At 52.8% G+C, this 6608-nt stretch overlaps 1 pseudogene; it reads left to right on the plus strand.

Annotated features, from left to right (window-relative positions):
* Positions 1 to 3024: 3024 nt before the first annotated feature.
* On the plus strand, positions 3025 to 5253 carry LOC103289592 (spliceosome-associated protein CWC15 homolog; annotated as a pseudogene).
* The last annotated feature ends 1355 nt before the right edge of the window (positions 5254 to 6608 follow it).

The following is a 6608-nucleotide window of genomic DNA, read 5'->3' on the forward strand; positions in this document are numbered from 1 at the left end:
GTAGATTTCTATCTTGCCCACCTGGAGAACTCTTACTCATCCCCCAACACCCGTCAGCTCACGTAGCACCGCTCCTTTGAAGCTCTCCCGGTCCCTACAGGCAGAATAAATGTCTCTCTCCTGCAGTCCCCTGGCCTTGCCCACCGATGAGAGAGCACTGGCCACCACATTGATGAAGCCTGTTCTCCCCAGTCTGCCCTGGACTGCACACTCCCTGAGGACAGAACTGGGTTCCGTGTTGCACTGCCAGGGCCCTGTAGAAGTTTAATAAATATTTGTTCAAAGTAAGTCTGTGTCATATCATATCCACATGTGTATGCATATGTGCATGCGACCACACATCTGTGAGCTGGGGCCTAGTGATGGATTTGGGGGGGGGGGTAGTTCTTGGGACTCATTATTTAACATATTTGCCTCATTAAGGACTCCTAGCTCCTCCCAATGACCCATCCTCTCCATGTAGACAAGCTTGATAGCTGGCTCCCTGGTGCTTAGATGTTGAAAGATTGATTCTGGGGAAGCAGCAAGAGGGGGTAGGGCTGGGAGACTTGATGCATCAGGCTCCATCCGTGCCTCCCTCACACCAGCTCAGCCTGGCAGCCAGGGCTTGGGGAGCACACCAAGAGACAGCCAGCCCACCTTAGCCAGGGGCCCTCCTCTTGATTCCCTGCACTTCTGCTCCCACAAATATCACCCCCCCCCCCTTGAGAAAGCCCTCCACTGCTCTGACCTACAACAGGAGCTTGGTGGGAGGGTACTAAGGGGCCCTAGTGTCCTGATTATTAACATTCTGGACAGAAACCTAAGGTTGAATCACGGGTTCACTCCTGTCTAGACACTCATAGCCCAGCTGGGCCCTGCCCCCTCCTGGGGAAGTCAGTGGCATGGGTGGTCTAGTCCAAGCTGAGCCCCAACCTGAGGTGCTAAGAGGGCAAGGAGAAGGTCCTCCAGGCACAGAAAAACCCTACATGCTCCCCAAAGGGCCCCCTGCCTGGTCTATGGTAATAGCCCTTGCTTCTATGTGGACCTTTGTAATTCCCAAGGAATCTTCTCGACATTGTCCATTCTGCTCACATCGGTTGAGCTTTTGCTTGTGCCTGGCGTTGTGCCTTGCTAGTAATCACTGACACCTACAGGCGCTGGGCTGTCCCTCACAGGCATCGCTGCTGGGTCCTCGCGATGACCCCTTTGTAAAGATGAAGATGAGAATACGTGTTTCCGTTTCTCACGGACACACAGTGCTCAGTGGTAGAAGCAGGACTTGAACTCATCTCTCTCAGGGGCTCAGACCCACACTCTCCCACTGCCCTCTCCAGCCTTTCACCTGCCCCCAATAACCCTGGAAAAGCTGGAGCAGGCACTCATGCCCCCCTTAAAGGGGGAAAGCTGGCCCTTGGAGGGCTTCGGAGACTTTCCAGAGATCTCAGGGCCCAGGCGAGAGTGCCAACCTGGCTCCAACATCCACGACGCCCGAAGGAGAACCCTCACCACGCTGCCCCAGATCCAAGCCCACCTCCGTGCCACGCTGCCCGACGTGCCCTGCGTCCCCAGCCTCCCTCCCGGCCCCTGCCTCGCAGGACGCCCTGACAGGGGGAGACAAGCGCTGAGAAGTGAGAGTGCGCCCAGCACAAGTGGTTTGTGAGGCATCAGTGCAGGTGGCTTTATAACAGGGCCCCGCCTACTGGCCCCCTGAGGCTCCTGTCCCCTGGGGCTCCCTCCACAAGGACAGGAGTGACCCTGCATTCCTGGGGGCTGAGGCACAAGATCACTCTTTCTGACATGTTCTTGCCTAATTCGCCCCCGAGCCAAGGACTTTGGGCTTCGTGACAAGGTCAATCGTTGCCCAAATGTCGTCAGATCAGATCTATTTTCAGTTTTCAGACGGGCCAGTTGCATCAACCGGGCCTGTTCTCACCCATTTTCCCCCTGTCTCTGTCAGCCCTTCCCTGGATGCTCGGTCTCACTCAGAGCTAAGAGCTCTCCCGTGTTTACTTAGAGAGAGAACTGCTCCCCTCAGCACGGCCTGAGGTTCCAGGAGGCAAACGTGAGGCAGGGTTTCCGGGCCTTTGAATTCCACCCCCAAGTTATGAGAAGGTCCACTGAGTCCCAGGGAGCCCCAAGGTCATGGGTCCTTGTCCTTGTCCATTGCAGGGTTCCATCCTCCAGGCTAGTCCCACTGGGGTCACCTTCTCTTGGAGCTTGGACATTTGGAAACTTGAACTATTCAGAAACTCAACAAGCACAGGGGAAAAACAGTTGCAGGAGGAGAGCTTGAGTGTAAGTCCCAGATCTGGCCACTGGCAAGTCCCTGGTGGCGCTGGGCACCAGCTTGCCCAGTGTTTGAATGCCAGGCCTGGACGCTGTCTCTGAGGATGAAACTAGCATTGCAGATGGTCACCTTCTTTAACACGACCAACCTAGGAAAACCATTCTGATGAGGAAGTTTTTAAGGCTCTATCTCATCATCCCACCTACTCTCACCGCATCTCTGAGAGCACATGGAATTAATTATCCTTATCCGTGTGCTACTTAGTTACAACAACATGAGGAAGAGAGAAGATCTGACATTTATGGAGCACTTACTATGTGCCAGACCCCCTTCTAAGTGTGTTCTCTATGTACTAACTCATGTAATCCTCCAGCAAGCCTATAAGACAGGTGTGAGCACACCCCCCCACCCTCCCTGTACAGATGAGCAATGTGAGACGCCGAGAAGTAACATAATATAGCGAGTTCCTGTGGCTAAAAAGCAGCAGAGCCAGGCTTTGAAGCCGGCGCTGTCTCCAGAACACACATGTTTAATCGCCAGGCCACAGAGTCAGTAAGACGGACAAGGCCTGGCCCAGAAGGGAAGATGGGCTCGTACACAAATTATTCCAGTACACGTTGGGGAAGTGATAAGTGACCAAGAGAGAAACAGATAACATCCCCGGGGATTTGAGATGAGGAGAAGATTGCTTCCAGCTGGAACGAGGGAAGTGTTATGGGGGTGACATTTTAGCTGAGCCTTGAAGGACAGGTAGCATGGAGCTGTGGAGATCTGGGGAGCGGGAGCAGCTGGCTGTGCTGGGGATGATAGGCAACAGAGGGAAGAGGCAAGAACAAGGGCCGAGCTGCAGAGGGGTGGAAAGAGCCCTTCATACTGAATGAAGAGGAGAGGCAAGGGTGTTTGGGATGGGAGAGGCACAGTCAGGAATCAGCTTCGGGAATCCGGAATGCTGTGCAGGGAAGGGGCGAGCCTGGAAGCAGGAACAGCATGTGCGCTCAGGGTTCTGGCAGGAGACAGTGCAACTCGGGGAGCTGAGTTGATGGGTGAATGAGTAAGCCCGTTGCCTATGGAGGGGAGATGGGCAGCAGTGGGAAGCCTTTATCCCCACTGGCCTGCCGGGTGCGGGCAGGCAATTACATCACTAGACCCTGTGAGAGGGGGACGCACAGACCTTTGGGGACCACTAACAGGACATGGCCCAGAGCCGGAACTGAGCAAGAAGAACCCACATCACATCTCTTGGGGCTTTCCATGGGCAGTGGGTGTGGCGAGCCGGCACGGCCATGGCATGCTCAGCTCCACGTTGGGCGCTTTATGTGCTGCGCCAGCTCAGCCAGGTTCGGTGACCCTGAGAGGGGGCGGTGAAGGATTGAGAAAAGACAGACAAGAGAATGAAAGCTGGGTCTGGGTGGGACGCTGTCCTCTCCGATGGAGAGCCTCTCTGATGGAGAGCTAGCAACAGCGCCACGGACTACAAGCCGTGTCTTTATTTTATAGCCAGATTCCACGAGGCAAAGTAAGGGCGTGGTCAAGATGTTTACAACATTCTCGTGGGTTTTGATCCTACTCAATTATATGCACCTGAACTCTATCAAGCCCACATCACTCAGACATGTGGGGCCACGTGTTCGGACCATAGGTTCAAGCTCACAGCTATAGCTGTTGGCTATAATTGTGCTGGGAGGGCTCTGCCCTCCAAGCTGGGACTTGCACGTGGCCATGAGAGGACTGTGCCCTCTCATTAGTCTGAGGCTTGAACCTGTTCACACACTGTAGCCGCGCCCCACAAGTGGGCTTCTGGCAAGAAAGTCCCCAGGAAGGAGACTGCAGGGGTCAGTTTCTGGGGACACAGAGCAAGACAGAGAAAGAGAACGATGGAGAGAGGATGTGGGGTGGGGGTCGGGAGACAAAGACAGAAGACCAGCCCAGGTCAGATTTAGAAGCTGTTGTAATGGTTTCGGGAAGAAACACTGAGAGATTGAACCAGGCATTGCTTCTCCGCCTTTTGGCTAAGATCAGGTGGAGAGACTGAACCAGGGCAGTTGCAGAGGAAAAGGAAGTGTTGGGGACAGGTGTGGGGGAGCTTCAGAAAGTAAGGTTGGCAGATTTGGCAAGGAGTTACCTGCAAGGGCAAAGAAGGGTTTGCATACCTGCCGAGTGCCACGTGTACATGTAGCAAACCTTCTATGTTAATTAAGAAAAACACACACCGAGAGTTGTAATGGTGTCTGTGTGACCTCCAGAGGCTGTGGAATTGGACCTTGGCCATCCCTAAAGGTTAACAACAGCAGCTCGGCCAGCTTTTGAACCTGCGAGAGGAGGGAGAAGAAAAGGAGAAGGTAATTTCAGCCAACTCTCAAAGCAATATTCAGGTACAGAGCTACCCTCGCATACAGAGATGAACTATAGACAAACCACTCAGGATGCCCCTGAAGAGGTTCGGAACTGTGACTTGGGGCGGGGGGCGGGGGGGGGGGGAGAGAGAGAGAGAGAGGGCTGCTACCAGGGGAAAGAATAGAGATCCTCTAACCTGAGAGCACGCAACCTCCCCTTCAGTGTCAAAGCAGCCTGGGGTGGACCAGATTCCTGCTGCCGACCTGGATGCAGGTGATCCTCTAACAGGTGGGGAAGATGAAGATGGAGACTTTGAAGAGGAGAGTGATGGTGATGATACTGTAGTTCTTGCAGAACTGGAAAATGTTGAGAAAGGAAGAGCTGAAGAGCAGGCCAGGAAGGACCGAGAACAGAAAGCTGAAGAAGGAAGGATTCATATGGAAAACATTCTGCGTGGAAACCCCCTTCTGAATCTCACTGGCCCGTCCCAGCCCCAGGTCAGCTTCAACGTTGAGAGAAGGTGGGAGGAAGATGCTGTTGTCAAGGTCTGTGGGAAAGGTGTGCGTGGCCAGAAGAAAGACAAAAGATTTGCCAATGATATGCTGCGATCTATATTTCACAAAAGGCTCATGAAGAAATATATGAAATAGTACAGTTTTATGTGCTTAATTAAAGACGGTAAGATGTAAACGATCGTTCTGACTTTATTTTGTGTGTCTCTTCTCTTTTGCCCCGTTTAAGTTGTGCCTGGGCTTCTCTCGTGTTAAGTTCCAAAATATATTTTCCTTGATTGGCGCCTTGTTTGATAAGGACTTGGGAATTGGTTTAATCCAGTTTCCAGTCTCTAAATGTCTCCAGCCATATGTTTTCTTTTTAATGTGGGAAAAGGAATCTGCTTGTAATAAATATTTTAATCTAAATAACCAAGTCTGCCCTGGCCGGTGTTGGTTAGTGGTTAGCACATAACCCCCCGCACCAAAAGGTTCTGGATTGATTCCTGGTCAAGGGCACATACCTCGGTTGTAGGTTTTCTCCCCGCTCCCCAGTCGGGGTGCGTGTGGGAGGCAACCAATGGATGTTTCTCTCTCTCCTCTCCCTCCCTTCTTCCCTCCAACTCTCTCTGAAAAAGCAATGGAAAAAATATCCTCAGGTGAAGATTAACACAAATAAATAAAAAACCAAATCTGTGACCCCCAACTTTGTTATTGAAATGTACACAGTTTATCCAATAGTATAAAACATAGATATTAAAAAAAACACACAGAAAGATCTGTTCTGGCATGTTTTTCACGAAAAACTTGAAACCAACCTATGGCTGAAAGATATGCTGGGTGGGTTGTCATGGAAGGGCCAGGACAGCGAGATCTCGCCTGTGCTGTAGTCACCCATCACCCCGCACATAGCCCTGTGCAAAGGTGTCTTGGATGAGTTGCATTTCCCGTTCTGCAGAGGAGGGCGCTGAGGCCCAGGGAATTCAGTGGTTTAGGGAAGGTCGCAAAGCAACATGGCAGCAGAGCCACAGCTGGAGGCTGCCCTGGTCTCCCCCCCCCTCCCCCGCCCGGCTGGCCAGCTGGTGTGTTATGAGAGATGACAGTCCAGCCCAGTCCTGCTGGGGAAGCCAGGGGGCTCCCCTCCATCACCCTCTGCCTGGGACGGGCCTCGGCCCCTCCACACCCACTGTTCTTTATCCAGCTCCTCTGCTGCCAGGGCCTCGGGATGAAAACATCTTTACCTTGGAAAGGACACAGGAATGAATCCGGACGTGCCCCGCCAGGCATCCCCCCGAATGAACCCCTGCTCTGAGTTTCCACGGCAAGGCCTCCATTCAGCAGGTTCCCGGGGCCGCGGGTTACAGGACGGACTGTGAGAGAAACGATACCACGCAAGGCCTTGTAAAGCAGTTTCATTATCCTGCCACGGCTTTTTGGCAATTCCTCAAGTCTGGCTTGTTTTATGTCTAATTACATATCGCCATACATTTCCCCCGTATGTTATGTTTCACATA

This window comes from Eptesicus fuscus, chromosome 17 (assembly GCF_027574615.1).
Source record: "Eptesicus fuscus isolate TK198812 chromosome 17, DD_ASM_mEF_20220401, whole genome shotgun sequence".
In the NCBI taxonomy this organism is placed as follows: Eukaryota; Metazoa; Chordata; class Mammalia; order Chiroptera; family Vespertilionidae; genus Eptesicus; species Eptesicus fuscus.